The 19132-nt window shown below is 40.8% G+C and overlaps 1 protein-coding gene across 6 annotated transcripts in view; it reads left to right on the top strand.

Moving 5' to 3' along the window:
• The window catches only part of HTR4 (5-hydroxytryptamine receptor 4), a 357168-nt gene that overhangs the window by 75859 nt on the left and 262177 nt on the right, over positions 1-19132 (top strand). The window contains exon 1 of one of the 6 annotated variants that reach the window (XM_061616829.1): positions 16468-16486. The exons of the other annotated variants lie outside the window; for them this stretch is intronic. The gene's annotated coding sequence lies outside the window, so the exon portion shown is untranslated. Of the gene's footprint in view, positions 1-16467; positions 16487-19132 lie in introns of those variants that run through there. 6 annotated transcript variants of the gene reach the window in all.

The raw sequence follows: 19132 nt of genomic DNA, 5'->3' as shown, positions 1-19132 counted from the left end.
TTGGATGGCCAGAGAGAAACTCGTCACACTGTTCAAAACATATAAGCTACTCTCACAGCTTTCCCCAATCTGATGCCCTCCAAATTTTGGACTACAACTCCCATCAGCCCCAGTCTGCATGGCCGGTTGTCAGGGAAGATGGGAGTTGTAGTTCAGCTACAAATGGAGGACACCAGGCTGGGCAAGGTAGTACTATCATGTCTCCCCCTTAGTCATCTTTTTGATAAACTAAACAGCTACAAATGTTCCAGACTTTGAATGTGGCAGATATTCCAACTATTTGACTATTTTGATGAGCCCTTTCTTTGTATTATTCAGCTCTGTTCTTTGAGATGCTAAAACCTGAACAGTACACAGTACTCCAAATGTGGTCATATCATATATTTATAAAGCGGCAATATATTTGCTGTTTATGTTCAACAGTCTCTTGCCTAATAATAGCTTAATGTGGAGTTTCCTCCTCTACTGCTGCTACACATTGAGTTGACATTTTCATAGGCTTGGAGATCTTTCCTGGTTAGTCACAGGTAATATTTTAATGCTAGATTTTTGTGAGTTTTAATTTTTAATGTGAACACTTCAATTTCAAGGAAAGAAGGCAAAAGAAACTGTGCAAGGTGAAAAAACTACCTATCTTCTTGTCTTCACACTTTTTAAAAATAGTTTTACAATCATTATTTCCTTAATCTTTTGCTGCTTAGGCACCGCTCATGATCAGAGCCAGTTCGGTATTTTGTAGCGAGCATCGTAATTGCATACAATCTATCAGACATGGCTCTGTGATGGCATCCAGTGATGACAAACTTTTGAGCTGCACTCACCAGCACGCTGCTTGTTCATGTTAAACCGTAGCTAAGCATTAACTATGGCTTGACCTGATGTGTGAATACAGAAAATATACCTTGCCTTGCGCTTTGGGTGAATCTCATTTACTGAGATTGAAGAAATCTTTTGGACCTCTTAATTATTTGCTTAGGTTCTCATCTTGTGTCATCCACAAACTTGTACAGCTCATTATTTATTCCAGACCACCTGTGAGTAATTTTTAAATAGCACTTGCCCAAATAAAGATCCCACTGCTTGCTTCATGGTGTTAAAAAAAAATGCATTTCAAGAACAGATGGTAGTAGTAGCCAGTTACTAGTCCAAAAGGGGTAGTTCTGCTGCCTGGGTATACAAGAGCAATTGTGAAGGCAACATGTTAAAAGAGCCCTGGCCAGTGCATGTGCTGTTGCTCCTATATGTTGGTCTTTGGTTCAAACACTGCGCTTGCAGCAGGTGGATTTGTAGTACCTCTGCCTCTTTGTCTCTGCTATGCTTCTTTGTAGAAAGTCAACAGGAGTGTTATGCCTACCTTTTCTATTTTGCAATATAATTGCGTGTAACTCACAAGCTATTTGCATTTCTCAAAGATTTTGGATGTGTCCATTGTAATTCAAATGTTTCCTGTTTTGTTGTCAGACCTTTTGGTTCAGCCCTGTTGAATTTGTAATTCATTGTTTTCACTTCAGTGTAGCAATTCTCTGCAGTGGTAAATAGGTACATTCATTAATAGACATCCAGTTCACCAGTAATGGGAAAAAGAAGCCACTGTCATACCTACTCAATGCAGCTACTTGGGGGCCGAGAGGAAAGTGTATCATCGAATGTTTAGAGGACACACCAGTCTTAAACAAGGCAGACCAACAATAGAAAACTTGTGACTCCACCCACATATGACAAAATTCCAGTGCCACCTTGTGATTAAACCATATAAAGATGTTGTCCACACAGAGTATAATGTATTGCAATTGTCTTTATGAGCTGATGGAAATAGACTGACTTTCGTTTACTAGCTGGGAATATTATTTAGATTGATTAGTATTCTAAAATAGATTTACAGGGAGAAACAACAAAACCACTTCACTTACTGCATGTGTAGGGGCTTGCAAAGAAATACATGTTTAATAATAATTGTTTTGGAATATACCAACTGCATTTGCTAGAGAATAATAGACTGGACTGAGATGTAGTTAACTCAGTCCCACTGAAATCAATGGGCTTAAGTTCAACCATCAGAGTTGTATCCAACTAAGTAATTGCTTGTGCAGAATGACTTCCATGAGTGCAGTAGAATTCCCCCTCCCTTCCCAACCCCCCCGCTCTGGAGGTTTGGGGGAACACGCAGAGCAGATTTGGATGACACATGGAAAAGGAAGGGGAAGTTCTCTTGCACTCTTGAAAGTTGTTCTGTGTGCCCAATGATTTAGTTGGATACAACCCCCAATTCCATCTCAATAGCTATCTCACTGCAGTCTATCTTGTTCTGTAGGCCAGTAACTCTGTTTGGTCCTGTGGGCTACACCTCAGCTCATTCAGTATTAAGTGCCTTTGACAGATTGTCATTAACATCTCCTTGTGGCTTACTATGGTTCTGCCAAGAGCACCCTCAACTTTGTTTATCATAGAACATTTGTTGTATTGGACTCTGTATTCCTTAAGTCTTTAAGCCAAAATGGACTGCAAATGCTTTTTTGCTAAGCCAGCAATTGGAGAGTTGGGCTGCAAGCCTATGCACATTTATCTGGGAGTAGGTCTTACTAGTTAGTAGATATGCATATACTTGTGATGTAAAACTGATGAGTATTGATTGTGCATGTTTGACTACCCTTGTGCCAGTTTGGAAGAGCTCAGAATAGTACGCAGTTAAATATCTGCATTACTGTACAGACTTTCTCTCAAACTTTTCATAAAAAAGATATTTATGCATCCATATATGCACATGTTGTAGTATCATAGCTTCAGGTCACAACAATGTCAATAAAACTTTTGCATGTTCAAAAATGTCTGTTAACTTACTGGTGCCCTGCAAGTTTTTCTCAGAGTAAAAAAAAAAAAGAAGGAATCTCTGATTCGTCAGTTTTTCTGACTGTTCAGCTCCTGTTCTTAGCAAAATGAACAACAAGCTGAATGGGTTTGAAAATATGCTCATCCAATTTCCTCTTGGGGAAATATGTGATATTCATTCAAGGCAGTTGAGTTGGTTTTGTACATAATATGAACTAAGAGTTCAATATTGTAAGGGTTTATGTTATCATGATCAATGTAAGACAGGAGTATGTATGTACAGGCATACCCCGCTTTAACATTCGCAATGGGACCGGAGAGTATACTTTAAGCGAAAATAAACTTTAAGTGAAGCAATTGTCTTCACTTGTACTGCACGCAATCACCACTAGATGGCAGCAGCGTCATGTCAATAAAGTGTACGTTTTTGCGAAGCGCGCGAACATTAAGCGGGGTATGGGGATGTATGGAGCATGTATGTTATAGCGAGGCGACGTTAAGCGGGTTATGCCTGTATTATAAAATATAAGGCATTAACAATAATGATAAGATTTATTGGTCCAGGGAGGTCCTCTTAAGGAGGGGATGCAGTTCTGTCTCCTTCAAGGCAGATGGTACCTTCCCCTCTTCTAGTGAAGCATTAATCACTCTCTGGACATGCTCAGTCAATCCCACATAGCTAGCTCTAAGAACCCAAGATGGGCAAGGTTCAAGGGGGCAGGTAGTGAGCCGCACTTCTTCAAGCAGCTTGTCCACATCCTCTGGCCACAATAATTGAAACTGATCCTGTACAGATGGAACAGACAGTGCTCTGTATGCCTCCATTGAACTTGCTCTGACTGTGGCATCCAACTCTGTCCGTGTCTGAGTAATTTTGTCCTTAATGTGCCTTGCAAAGTTGTTACAGCAGGCTTCTGTGGATGTCAGAACAACACTTCCTTGGCCAGATGACAAAAGCACATTCACCACTCAGAAAAGCTCAACCAGGCAGCTACTTATGGATGCAGTGGTGGCAGAGGAGTAAGCTTTCTTCACCGCTACCACTGCCATGTTGTGGGGACGATGGTGCAACCTTACCTGTGGTTGGTCAGGCTTGGACTGAGATTTATACCACCTGCACTCCAGCTGCTGACCCTCCTATTTCATTGCACACAGATCACTGGACTATCAAGGTGATCTACGCACCCCACAGGAACGATTGTGCTGAAGTTTGTTTGGCAGTATCATGTTAATGAAGCTTTTGGGAATAGTGTCAATGAAGCAAACCTGAAGGGCAGTCTGCCAGTCATGCAGGAATGCACCCAACAGTCGGAATTGTTATGCCGTAGAAATGTAATGGCTATTTCAAGCAAATCAAACTTTGTAAATGGCTTGCCAATAACTATTTTTTTAGCTGCAAAGTCTTGAGCCTCAGACACGTTATTTAATGTGAGTTTCAGTAGAACTACAGCTTTTACAATTATAACTTAAAATATTGTTATTAAAATGTGGTTGCTGCCAATTTATGGTGTTGAGACAGAATGAAAATGTGAGGGCATATTGCATTTAACATCACATTTGCTCACAGCTGACACAAAATACAGCAGCCTCCTTTTTCCTGTAGTCTTGAGGTACTAAGTTTGGATAAAAGTCATTTTGAACAAAGAAACATCCTCTAGTACTGCATAAAGCTCCTACTGGGAGGAAGGGTGGGATATAAATGTAATAAAAAAATAAATAAAAAAATGATTGTTTTAGGCTGTAATCCTAGACATACGCAGTTGGAAGTAAGCTCTAATAAGATAGCTGGGGCATAGTTCAGAGCAAACATGCACAGAATCGGGATAGTAACACCGTTAAATCAGTGATGTGGAACCTATGGCTTTCCACATGTTGTTGCACTCCAACTTTCATTAATCCAGCCTACCTGGTGAATGGTAAGGAATGATGGGAGCTGTAGTCCAGCAGCAGCTGGAGGGCCAGAGGGTAGGCACCTCTGATTTAAGTACTACACTTCCGCCATGTTTTCAAGATGATTCTAAATAAACAAAGGAGATTCTATAGAATAGGTGCCATCACGGAGAAGGCCCTGCCTCTAATCACCATTCACCTCAGATAATGTGGAGGGGAACAGAGCCCACAAAGTTAAACTCTGTGCATGGGCAGATTGATTGTAGGAGCAGCATTTCTTCAGGTACCTGTGTCCTAAGCCATTAAGGGATTTAAGGATTGACACCAGCACTTTGAATTGTGCATGGAAATTGACCTGTAATTATAGCTAATACTGGTACAGAACTGTTTTAAACATGTGCATGGTACCGTGATATCAGGTGAGGATTGGGTTCAAACTGAGTCAACTTCACAGGGTGGCCTTGGGCCAGTAACACATTCACAGCCACACTATCAAAGGGTGATTGGAAGAGGGGAGGGAGATTCATTTATGCTCATCCTTTGAGAAAGGGTAGGAGAACAAATTAAGTCTATTTATAGACATAAGTTAAAATATTACAGGTGTTTCTGCTTCATCTGATAATGAACTTCACAATTCTAGTAGTTTCTGGCTTTTGCATTTTGAAGAGGGCTTTTTTCTAGCAGATCTAATCATGGTGACACATGCCTTAGTTATGTCTCAATAAATAATAATAATGGCTACAAAGTGCCTTCTTGGTACTTTGCATTGGCATTGACCACGGAATTTGGTTTGTACTGCAACTCGGTGCTTTAGAAAATAGCTCAATTTGGTTGGATAAATTTGGGACTGCCTAATTTGGCTCAGGTCTGAATTGGGCTCACAAATTTGGAAAACTGAAGCTTTGTGCCTCCCCATTTAATAACAACCAAAAAAATTCTAAAAACAGTTTAAAACATTCTAAAACACAATTACAGTTAAAAACATTTTTTCAAATTTCTCCTGAAAGACAGACACGCCTCACTGGGGAGGGCATTCCATAAACAGGGAGCCACTATTGAAAAGGCCCTGAATCACCACCAACCTGGCAGCCTCCAGTGGTGGCAACATGAACAAGGCATCACCTGCCAATAGTACGGTCCGAGAGGTTGATAATGGGTAAGGCACTCTTTTATGCAGAACCGTTTCTGAAGAGTGTTTGGAAACTGGTCCAGAATGCTGATCAGGGCCAGTTATAGGAAGCATGTGACTCCCATGTTAAAACAGCTTTGTTACCCATTGGTTCATGTCTGGGCACAATTCAAAGTGCTTGTGATTATCTGTACAGCCCTAAATAGACTGGGGCAAGGTTACCTGAAGGGCAACTTTCTCTCAAAGAAAGCAACCTGGGTTTTAAGAGTTTGGGGTGAAGCTTTTTTCTCTGTCCTGTGAATGTGAAGCGTGTTTGTGGAGGCATGGGGAGCCTCCTAGGTAGCCGAGGAAAGCCCATTCCATCCAGTGTTGGGTAAAGACCCTGTTATTTTGACAGGTCAGACTAGTCAAGCAGATCTGTTTTATCTGTTACATTGTGTTTAAGTGGCTGATTTATTTACATGTTTTTTTACCTGCTTGTCATCTTTAGAGGACTGTGTTATATTTTATATTATCTGATTTATTGTTGAGCACCCTCATGAGGAAAGGTGCCATATAAGTTTAAATAATAAACAGATGCTGCTGAATATTCTGGTTCCATCCAAAACAATAAGTTCTTTGCACGTGTCAGGGAAGATCAGGGTTCAAACTCTGCATTTACTTTCTGTTTTTCTGGTATCCAAGGCCCTTGCAATACTGATATAAGGCGTGAGTGCATAGGGTTATAATGCAACAAAGGCACGCATTTTGAAGGACAGTTAATTGCATAGTTCAATGTTACAAATGGAGAAAGCAGTTCAAATATAATAATATTGCTGGGAGCAGATGAAGTGCGAACCGCCCCTGAGTGTGCATGGTGCAAATAAGCTTCCCACAAGACAAGGCAGAGCCTCTGTTCGTATATCAGTAACACACAGGCTGGGGATTCCTTCAGGGTAAGCAAACTATTGTGACTCATTATTCTTCCTCAACACAGTCCACCCGTGCTATAGCACTTCCATTAATTTCAATGGAGTGTGTACCTGACATTTTTATAAAGAAGATGCTGGCAGCAAGAAGGAAAAATAGGCAGTAAAATAGTAGAAGTCTAATAATATAAACTTCATCTGCTGTTGGATTCTTCATAATTATTCTTCCCCTCTCCCCTTTTAAACCAATGCATTGAGACAAACAAAGCTGCTGAAAGCCTTGAGCTTGCCTGTAGTAGAGCTGGATTTGTGTGAAGCTTGTATTTACAAAGCAGAGTATATTATACTATCCCATAAAATCATCATCTGACTTTGAGGATAGGGTTTCCTGCCCTAACCCTGAGTATGGGCTGTCATTTTCCTAGCTTGCTATAAATTATAAAGCCTTCACCTTTTCAGTCTTGTGGAGAAATGTTCAGCTGTGTACAACTGCAAAATGGACAATCTCCCACCTCACTTACCTGCTTGCATTAATGAACATAATTTGCCTTTTCATATTAATATAAAATGCCAAGGTGGCTAATACAGAGTAATAATTTTATTGCTCATACTTAGGTTTTGGTATTTCATTCCTAGGAAGGCCCACGTTAAGTCTTCTTTGATGGCTTAAAGTGATTTTCAATATGTAACTTAACTGTTACATCTTTCATAAGAGATTGTTGATAATTGAAATAGAAAAATTAACAATAAACCAGTAAATCACAACCAGACACTAGACTCTTGGCAACTTGAGTATTCTAAATGTTTACAATATCACCCAATGCTCATGATAAATACTCCTAAGGCAACAGAAGGTGGGAGGTCGCACCACAGTTAACATGCCAAATCAAGGAAGAATGCCTTCCAAAATGAGAGAGACGTGATCACATTTTGATCAGGCTGAAAGCCTACCTGAATAGAAATGTCTTCAGACAATGTCATGTGGAGGGAAAGGGAATTCCACCCGGTGCTGTGTTAGAAAAGGCCATTTCATGCACTCAGATGGTGCCGTTAAGGATACTGTTCTAGCAACAAGTGTTGAATCAAGATTCAATCACCAGTTCAGTTGGCTTCTGTCCATTTAATTTGTGGAGGGTGGGGAGGAAAGCAAAATAACTTGGGATGGCCTGGGGGTCAGTTATTGTTTCCATATTATCTCTGTTTTGCCTCTGCGTTGGTGAATAGATATATGGAAGATATGCAGTAATCTTAAATTAGGCTGAATTTGGCCCAGAAGCAGTGTTTCTAACCCAGGGGCCAAATGCAGCCCTTCAAGCCACTTCGTGGTCTACCACACCCCTTACTGACCCTGCTTTACATGACACTTGAGTGTTTTTACCTGGCTGGAATGTGTCCTCAAACTCGGATAGCGCCTCTTGTTTGCGTGGATGGAGAATAGAGAGGTGTGTGGGGGGGAACTAGTCTCCTGTATGAAGGTAACATTTACATTTGCTGCTCCACTCACTTTAGCCCTTGGCCCCACCCAACAATGCTGTGTGACTTGCCAGAAGCTAATGCAGCCCTTGAGCTGAAAAGATTCCTCATCCCTGCCCTTAAGTATGTTGGTATAGAACTGCAGCACGGTAGGGCTGCTCTTTCTGGCCAGAGGTACTCAAAATAAAAAAGAACAAAAATGATTACATTTTCATAAAAGATTTCATTTTACATATCCTCCCCCATTCTTTTTGCCTCGGTTGTGTCTTCCTTTTTTTCAGTTTCTTACTTGGTTGTGAGTATTTCCTCCTTTGGCCATAAGATTCAACACATCTAGTTGGCACTAGCTAAGACATTTATAAATAGCTAGCTTGCCTTTATTATAAAAATGTCTCCATACTTTTCTCTGTCTGGCTCGTCTTGCTATTCATGTTTTTTTTGGGGGGGGAGGGGCAGGACAACAAAGTTGATGAGGAACCAAAAAAGTAGTAATAATGAGATGCCCCTTTGTGACGCATCCTTGTAAATCTTGGGAAAGAATTAATTATTTAGGGGCTGCACAGTAAAATCTTTTATAAAGAATTTTTACTGCTAAAGGTACAGTAGTATTCTGGGGGTGGATGCAGCATGTGCTGTCTGCTTCTTAACTTTATAGTACAGATTCAATACATGGAGCACCACTTGTCCAAGCATTCTGCTATACTCCCAACTTACTCCCATTGCATCCAGTTGTCTGGCTAGTATACAGACAGAGTATGTCAAGACCCTGCAAATCTGGCTCTCCACACTATTGCAGCAGCCCTAAAGGGAGTTCATAAATGACTACCACATTGAGACTACATTCAGTGAAATTATTTAACTGTTGTATTAATCATTATCATCCACTTTTCTCTGTCAAGCTCATGTGACTCCATTTGTTGGGTAATGAGGGATCCAATCACTTTTTAAAATCATGGCGTTACCAAACTATCTTGGGCCAGTTTATGAGTTGATCTCCACATTCAGAATGATCATGTGGCACAACCCTCCTGAGACTGTTGCCACTTCTAAATGCAGGTGAGGAGTCACATGTTTAAATGTGTGAAGGTACCAAAAAATACCTGCCAACACACAATCAAACACCTTTGTGCAAAGAAAACTAGAATTGGGATGGAGGAGCAATCAATTTTTAAATGGATTTATACATGGAACTTTTCCCTCATCTGATTGTATCTTGCATTGAGCCCACTTATGTCTGAGCTGTTCTTCAATTGTCATTTTTAAAAGCCTAATTATATGCAAAATCAAGCCCCATGCAGTACTCTATTTCTACAGCATAATTTTTATATTTTAACAAATATTTTTATACATTCTTCTATGCATATAATTATGTGCTGGCTAATTTAGGAAACCTGGAATGCATATATGTGTATAATATGCAAGAATCCTTGCCTTTAGAGGAACCATTAAAAAAAAAAGATCAAGGAGCAAGATGGGAATGAGAAAAAATTCCATGGAGATAAGGTTGGCATCAAGATTTTCAGAAAATGCCATCCCTAACATTTTAGAAAGGACTACCCTAGAAAGCCTTTTCTTGACATACCAGCTATCCATAAATAGAGAAGAAGCCTTTGATCATGTGATTCCACTTGCATTATGAAATATTTCACTTCAGGAAGATATACTATTGGTATTTCCCGAATAACATGCATTGGCTTCTTTTCTCATGATAGGAAGGATAAAGTGTTGATGATTATGTTCCACGGTGGTGGTCAGTGTCGCATAGTAAATCAGGGTTGGGGAACATGTCCTCGTGATGGTGTTGGACTAAAACTATCATCCCCTACCATGGACCATGCTGGCTAGGGTTGATGGGAGTTAGAGGACCACAGGTTCCCAGTCCTTGCAATAAGAGATGCTTCTTTATACAGCAGAGCAAAAACATACAGGATAGCTCTGATGTGCAAGAACAGCACCTGTAGTTAGTATCTTGAGATAAACTCTTTCACAGATAGGGTTAATTATTTTTTCTTTCTTTCTCTCTGCATGCTTGCAGTCTCAGTTCTTTATTTTTATGTACCAACTCTAGGGAGCCTCTTTCCTGGTTCTGTGCCACACCACAGTGCACACAATCCACATGTGCACAGGCCAGCCATCCTTTATGCTGTTCTTTCTCCTACTCTGTCTACCTTTATTAGGTACAAGTGGACCAGAGTACCATTGCCTCTTCAAGCCTAGACTGGACATTGGGCTAGGTCCACTAGAAGAGGAACAACAGTTCTGTTAAAGGTTGCAATTCAAACCCCTGTTTGGCAAAAGATGGTAGTGTGGAAAGCATGACATACGTATGGGGGGAAAAGTAAATTGTGTGAGTAGTCATGTAAAAAGGGGATGAGCCAGGAAGTAGGTGGGCATGTGGTTTCAAGGTTGACAAAGTGGTTAAGGAGCCAGGGTGCCTCTAGAGCCATAAGAATATGCACAGATTTTGTATGATTTATGACTCTCTAAGCATCTTTCAAGAGCCATTATTAGATAAAAAACAGCTCTGTGTGCTATGTAAAAGAAACTACTTAACCATGTTCTTTTTGCAGAGGAGATGAAAATTCTGAATTTCGTGGAACAATTGGAGTTCTTTTAGGTATTCCAGTTAAAAATGGAAAATAATAAAGCCATGAAGTCAGTGGCTTGCCTGTTTGACGTTTATCAGCAGTGTATTTTGAAGACTTTATCAGCAGATAGTGCAGCAAAAAGGGGGAACCCCAGGCAAATGGGTGGGGAAGCAGGAAGCAAAAAGTTTGGGGAAAACTTTTAATTTTGTTTTGGATCCTTCATTAACAGTTTTACAAATAAAAACATTTTTTATAATTACAGACTTTTGTACAGAAATTCTAAAAAGCAAGTACTGGATTAAAGCTTCATATTGGGGAGGTTTTCAAAACACTGCCCTCTTCCAGCCCAGGAAAATTTAAACTTGTTTGACTCCTGCTCCCAAGAGAGAAAAAAGCCTGAAAGCTATATCCTTACTCAGTTTATGAGATTTTCAGGTAAACATGAAAAAACCATCCATTTTCTTGCATTGCAGTGGGTTCTAGGCACTGCCTGGAGGTCAACAAGTCACAACCCTGACTTCACTTAACAGCTACAAATCTGAAAGGGCGGGAATAGAGCAGCCTGCTAAGAGATGATTTAACAGAAGTTGCGGAGCGGGGGTGGCTGATGTTTTGGTGTATATCTTGTGAACCAGACCATCTAGAAACCTAATTTTTTAAAAAAATTAAAGCTGAGAGGCCGGAGATTAAGGTGATTCATCTGCAGACCTGGAGGGGACCCCCAAAACCTCCAGGCTCCAGGCAAAAACCAGACACCTGGCAACCCTGCTTTACATATAACAGATTTAAGAACAGTTTAAAGAGAACATTTATATGCAGATAACTAACTAGTTTCTACAACTTGGATTGAAAATGTTGACATACATAGGAAAAGCTTTTATTTTGTGCTGTTTTCCTGACAGCATGGCAGTGCTGTTATTGTTAACTCTGGCTGTGTATTAGTCTTTAATACTTTTTTAAAAATAAAATGTCTAGGATTTCTTGTCCCCTGCTCTTTCCTGGCCTTACTAGGAAACTCTCATTAGTTCTAAAAATAAGTGTGGAGGGGAAGGAGGATTCTTGTGTCTGCTTTGTTTGAGACAGTAGATGGTCTGTTACATGAAGAATTTAGACAATTTATTTTCAAAGGCCATAATAATTTAGTAGCAAAAACACAAAGAAGTAAAAGTTACTGACAAATGCCAGGTTCTGTGTGTATAAAAAGAAAAAAAATCATTCACTTTGTATATACTTCAGGAAAAAATAAAATATTTTGACTAATTTCTAAAAGTAGGAAACCATGCTTAAAATATTGTTGCATATCTAGCCTTCCATGTAAAAGGTGGGGTGGGTGGGTGCCCAGGTGGCTCATGAGCAGTAATCAGTTAGCCAGTTTGGGCACTGTACATCTCAAAAGGAGCAACATAGTTGAATAACTCATACAGTAAGTTTGTTTTTTGTGCAATGGAGCAAGCTTCTAATCATAGTTAGATATCATTTAGCTGAACTGCAGCATAACAAGACAGTGGAGCCCTCCTGGTTCTGGCTCAGGAATCTGTAGCCCTCCTGATGTTGTTGGACTCCATCTCCCATGAATCTCAGCTAGTATGGCTAACAGTCAGGGATGATGGGAGTTGTAGTTCAGCAATATCTAGAGTGCCACAGGTCTCCCACCCCCGTCAGCAGCAAAGATATACTAATATTAGTGTACAGTTGATATTGGTCAGATTAGTGTCTATCATTCTATGTTGGTACAGGAAATGTTCCTTTTGAGGATTAATATGGGGCACGGCTTCCTGTGAGGGTGTTTAGACTAATGCAGTACCTTCTCAGAGAGCTGGCGGCAGGCATGCCAAGGCCCTTGGGCAGCAGCCTATCCCAGGTCCTGGCACCTGCATGTAGGCATGCCCCACCTATCTACCTACCTTTCCCTTGAAGTAAATGCTGCCCATGCCTGGCATCCACCAAGATGGTGGCTGAGGCTTCCCTGAGGGGCTGATGCCTCCACCACCATTTTGGTTGATGGTACACATGCTTGCTACACACACACATACCTGCCATCAACGAAGATGGCGGCAGGGGCATCAGACCCTTAGGGAAACCTCGGCCACCATGTTGGTTGATGGCAGGCTGTACCCACAGCGCAGCCAGCATTTACTTCAAGGGAGAGGTAAGTGGGCATGCAGGTGGGCATTGCAGGCCAGCGCGGTAGTAAGGGGGGTGCCTGGGAACTTCCTCTCTGTGATCCGCGGCAGGGTCGGGAGCTGATGCTGCCGCAGATTGCAGAAAGGAGCACTATCCACCCACCCAACCTAAGGAGGGGACCTTCAGGGGCCCTCGTCCAGGACCCGACCTGGATGCCCTCTGGTGCTGGCCCTACCTTTCATACCATTTTACATACAGACATTACAGTATTTTCAGATCTCTCTCTTATCAAATAACCTGACCTCTCAGCTATCACATGGTATACTCCAGCTCAGTAAGAGCATAAGAAGAGCCCTGCTGGATCAGGCCAATGTAGTCTGACATCCTGTTCTCCTAGTGGCAAACCAGATGTCTATGGGGAGCCCACAAACAGTAGCTGGAGCACAAGCATTATCCTGCTTCTGGGTGGCAGAGACGTAGCCTTTCCCCAAAGCTAAAGTAGTAAATCTTTTAGGGTGTATGTGGCCTATTTCTCATGCAAGGAGTGTTTTATAGAATGGTTTCACAGACTAAGTTTATAGTCTCCAGGTTCATGATGCCACAACCCTGTTGAAGCTAAGCAGATTTAGGTCTGGCAAGTACTTGGATGGAAGAAAATCTGCCGACTCTATCTACGCTGCTTTTAATTCTTTTGAATGGGGAGATATATATATAACAGTACAAATACATTATAATTTGATCTCTTTTGAGTGTTTTATTGGTTTACAAGTTATTCTGTGTTGGGGCAAGTGAAGATGTGTATTTTTTGTGGTGTGATATCCTATCCACTTGTACAATGATAATGGAGTGAAATGTATTTTCACATAAAGATAAACAGACTTTGGGCAAAGCTGCAAGAAGGAAGAATACTTAAAGCAGGGGTGGGGAATATTTGTTCCTCCAGAAGGTATTGAACTACAATTCCCATCGGCCCCAACCAGCATACTGAAGGCTGATGGGAGTTGTTGTCCAACAGCATCTGGAGGGCCTTAACATGAGCAAATACGTGGCTTAAATCCAAAGGACAGCATTAGAGCTCTGTTGGATCGGACCAAATACCCATCTAGTTCAGCATCCTGTTTTCCATAGTAGCTAATCAGATTCCTCTGGGAAGGCACAAGCAGGGTGGGAAAGCAAAAGCCCTTTCCCATTATTTCTCCCTAACAACTGATGTTCTGCCTGTGATCCTGGAGGATGCACATGGCCATACTGACAGCAACCTTTATGAACCCTTTTCAAGCTGCCTAAGTTGGTGGCCGTCACCACATATTGTGGTATTGATGCTGTGGAAGTAGAAGGCACTTCTACTTCAATAAGGGGGATTTCCAGTCCTTGATTATTCCTGTTGCATGTGCTCTGCACTAGGACCGTCCTCTGACCGGAGCAGCTTTATGTGGAATACAGTGGACTGAAGCTGGAATGAGGAAGGTGGAAAGCCCTGTTGCATAAATGGAAATCAATTCATTAAACTTTAATAATTAAAGTAAGGATTCAAACCTTTATCTACTGTACTTTTATATGGGATAATTTTTCTCTCTCAACTAAATGAAGTACATACCTTTTTTTTAGATCTTTCCAGTTAAGTGAAGTGCTGACTCTTTGTTCCTTCTGCTGAAATGTTTTAAATTCAGCTTCCTCATGAATTCCCATTCCTTCCAATTATCTCACTACATATTTGCAGCATTGTCCCTTTTTGTAAGGAACTGAAGAAAGCAGCAGCAACAGAGAAATGAAAGAGATAATACAATGCAAGCCTGCATGGCGTAGGAAAGATGTGGGAAAATGAAGCAGTAATATCTAGGTACATATTGGGGTGTGTGTGTGATGTTACCATTATGTTAGTTTTCAGCATATGGGCAGGTCTTGTGTTGATTTCTTAAAGCAGTTCAGTTCCTGAATTTTGGGCTCATAGTATTGTAAAACTGTAAAATTAAAAAGAATGTAATATTGCTGCCTGGTTTCTTCCATGTGTTGGTGACTGGGTATTATTATCATTATCATTTTCGTCATCATCATCATCATCATCATCATCATCAATTACCTGCCCTTCACCCAAAGGTCCCAGGGCAAGTTACAACAATTTTAAAACATGGCATTAAAAACAAATAAAAGCAACCTAAAATCACAAAATAGGGTGGGTCCTTAAAAAAGAGCCTCAGGTGTCAAAAACCAGGGTAAAGAGGTGCGTTTTCAGCATTCACATAAAACTGTACAATGAAGGTGCACCTCAGTGGAGAGGGAGTTCCACAACTTGGGGGCCACCCCCCAAAGCTTCAGAGCGTGGCAGAACTACCTAAAGGGGCCCCTGTGTTGATCTCAACACCTGACAGGTACTGTAGCGAAGGAGGCAGTCTTTCAGATATCTGGGGCCTAGGTAGTTTATTGTTAAAAGTGGTTTAAACACTAACGTGAGCACCTTGAATGGGCCTGGAAATGAACTGGCAACCAATGCAGCTGTTTTGAAACAGGGATTATATGAGATCTAAAGGGAATCCAGCCAGTAATCTGGCTGCTTCATTTTGGACCAGTTGAAGTTTCCAAGTCGTCTTCAAGGGCAGACCCATGTAGAGTGCATTGCAATAATCCAATTTGTAAGTTACCAGAGCGTGGGGAACTGTGGTCAAGTCATCTCTGTCCAAAAGGGGCTGAAACTGGTGAATCAGCGAGAGCTAGAAAAAGGCAATCCCAGCCACCAAGGCCACCTGAGCCTCTAGTGACAATGTTGGATCCAGGAGTACTCCTAAGCTGCAGACCTGCTCCTTCCAGGGGAGTGTAACCCTGTCCAGAACAGGCCTTCTCCCCACCTCCTGAACGTGAGGACTTTGGACACATAACATCTCTGTCTTTAGAAAAACCTATCCACTAATCTCTGTACTCTAAATGTCTGATCAAACCTGAAGTTTTCTGTCCCAAGTGATACCCTTTCTAATTTTACTAATTTTTACTATTAAATGAATGCTATCCAGCTTGTAATATGTGCTTTCATTTCATTTGCTTAATATGTTAACCTTACTGATAATTTTTCTTTGATCTTTCTAATTGTGATAATTGTTTGTGTATACTGTGTTGAAATAATATTATTAAAAGAAATCTAGGCTGGGTTTTTTTTCACATTCTTGAAATGTGGTTCACATTCTTTGATGTACATAAATCCCAGCAGAACTAACCCCTGATGCTATGCTTTATGTGCACTTGGTTCCCAGTGATGAGAAAAAAATTAAGCTGGAGTGATTTGGCAGTTGGCCTGATCTGGAATTAAAATAATGCCTCTAAATATTCTTTGTGGGATGGGAAGTCTGTAGTTTGAGCAGCATTATTTAACGATCAAGAGAGATTCAGGACAAAGGTGAATGTGCCTGTTTTTCAGGTGATAAAACTGTTTCTGAAAGTTCAGGGCCTTTATAGCAGCTAAACCCTGTCTCTCATTTGTTTACAACACTCTGCTCACATTAGCTGTGATCCTAGTAGCACTGATGGAATAAATACATCATCTCTACAGAATGAATACGGTATGAGGTTGTTGTTTTTTCTTTTGCAGGGGGGATTATCTGTACTATTTTCTAATTAAAAAAAAATAGGGTAGATATACCCTCCAGCATCAGCAGGGATAAGTGCTCAGCCTCACAAAAAACAAAGTAAAATTGCTATGTGAAGAAGTAACTTTTTAGAGCTTTACCAGTTTAAAGAGCTTGAATGGCACAGTACAGGAGTACAGCCTTTAATGAAGAATGGAAAAAGAACTGCACCTCTGCTGCTGATGTTGCAGGCATGGACTAGTAGGTGATTGAAGCTTGTGCAATAATAATCTAATTTAATAGTAATGGACTGACTTGTTTTGGGTAGACGGAGTTGGGTGTCTTAACTTCTCGAGTGATAAAGTATTTCAATTTTGAGTAGTAAGAAAATGTGATAGTGCCATAACATCCTGCTGCCTGGGGTAAAATGTCCACATTCCATACAGTGAATGTGAGATTATATGAGCTCTGTGATCTGAAAATATACACAGTATTTGCTACTGGATTGCATCCCTTCAGATGGGATGGGGATGAAAAGTTTGAATGATTCCCACATATGAGAACTATTTTGTTTGTTTGTTAAATTGTTTTTTGTTTGTGTATTAAATGTATATCCCTCCCAGGTTGGCAAACAAAAACACCAAACATCTTGCAAACAAAACTTTAAAACATCTTAAAACAAAATAACTTAAAAACATATTTAAAAAACTTTAAAAACATCTTAAAACAATTCTAGCACAGATGTAGACTGGGATAAGGTCTCTATTTCACGTCTATAAACATCCAATGTCTCTGGAGAAATTTGGTATAAGCCATGTCTGCATGAAATGCTAGTTTTGTGTGTTTCATTAGTCAATGCACTTGCAGGCGTTAGGTTAGAGGTAAGATCTTTATTCAGTTGAAACTGGTATCAGGCCTCAGTCAGAACTACCGCTAGCTGCAGAGATAACATGGGTGGTGCCCTGACCCTGACTTCCTGTCCCAGCACTTTCTGTTTCCTTTCTAGGTCCTGAGTCTCTCTACTTAATTCTATTACTCATGATACATCTTTCCTCTTTTTTTAAACAACAAAGTCATAAAAACACTACCCAATTAACTATTTAGAGGCCTTAATACTTTATAACCCCCTCACACCAAAGCTAGAGGTTATAAGCACATGGCCTTGATGGAGTCACAACTTTGCCATGTTCTCAGTTGGTAACATAGTCCCTGAGATATGTTGGTTTTTTTTAGAAGGTGGACTGATCGGGACATCTTTGGTTCTTGTCCCTTTCATTTAGATCTGACCCTTGGGTCCCATCTGATCCTTGGGGGTTGGTCTCTGAGGGAGTTCCAGATTCTGGCAATTGCTGTGACATATCCTGGTGTAACTCTTCTTTTTGCTTGGAAGAGTGGAGATGTCTGCGATTGTGACATAGTATGCTGCCTTCTGGCATAGTCATCTCATATGATCTGGGAGCTACTACTTTTGTTACAACTCTAGGGGACCAGGTTTTTTGTGCCTTTCTCTGGATGTATCCATACTGGACAATCTTTTGCTATGGCTGGAAGGTCTCTGGCTGAACGGTTATAATATTCCATTTGTCATCTTTGACTGCAGATCCCCTCTGCGATTTCCTATTAGTTCTGGAACTAGCAGATCTCTGTACATTGGCAGCAGAGTTTTGTTTCTGTGCCCCATCAGGGCCTGTGCTGAACTTGTCTGGCATCCTTGTGATGGAGTGTTTTGATGGGCCAGGAGAGACAAGTAGGGGTCAGACTCTGAAGTGACAGCTTTATGCAGCAGTTTCTGTGCTGTTTTAACAGCAGACTCTACTTTTCTATTGGTCCATGGATATGCTGGGGAGGAGATAAGCTGGTCAAATTCCCAATGCTATGAGAATACTTTGAATTATTCACAGGTGAACTGTGGTCTATTGTCACTGATGACTGTGTCAGGAATCCCATACTTGGAAAAGTGTGTCTTTAGCTTCCGGATCACCTCTGTGGCTCCTGTATCCTGTAGACCAGCGTTACCCAACCTTTTTCGACCCAATGCCCCTTTGCAAAATCTTTTTGTGCCCACCCCCCCCGATTAAGTATATGCCAATGCTTCCTATTCTTCCCTTAAAATATGAGTAATGCATAAAAGGTATTTTCAATGATTACTGATCGTTTTTATCATGCCTTTTTATTGCACATAGATTACACATTGAATTCTTAGTATGATTTATTAATATACATACATAAGCAAAAACTAATTAAGTCCACACAGTATGAACCAATCAAATACACTGTGTTACTTAACAACAAACTCATTCAGTTTACCGGCATTGTTTTGTTAAACAAGTTCATTTAAACATCACAGAAACAATGGGTAGTGAGAGTGTCCTATTCCTGAAGAAAACCAGCGAATAAGTGACTGTCTGAGTCACCAGTTTGCACACGGCACTCATCCGTTGGAAGAATGCGCCCTCCACCAATACACCCAGCTTATCAAACACTGTCTCGTGATTGGTTCCAACATCCCTCAAGACAGCATCGGAACATTACCTAGTGCCAGGGCGTGGCTAATATCCCCATTCCTTGATATGTCACTGGCCGCTATTCAGAATTTCTGTACTAAAGAGCACACGCTATTTATAGTGTTATTTCCATGAA

The sequence above is a fragment of the Rhineura floridana genome, chromosome 3, assembly GCF_030035675.1.
Source record: "Rhineura floridana isolate rRhiFlo1 chromosome 3, rRhiFlo1.hap2, whole genome shotgun sequence".
In the NCBI taxonomy this organism is placed as follows: Eukaryota; Metazoa; Chordata; class Lepidosauria; order Squamata; family Rhineuridae; genus Rhineura; species Rhineura floridana.
The sequence above is the reverse complement of the archived record's forward strand: the minus strand, read 5'-3'. Positions and strand labels throughout refer to the sequence as shown.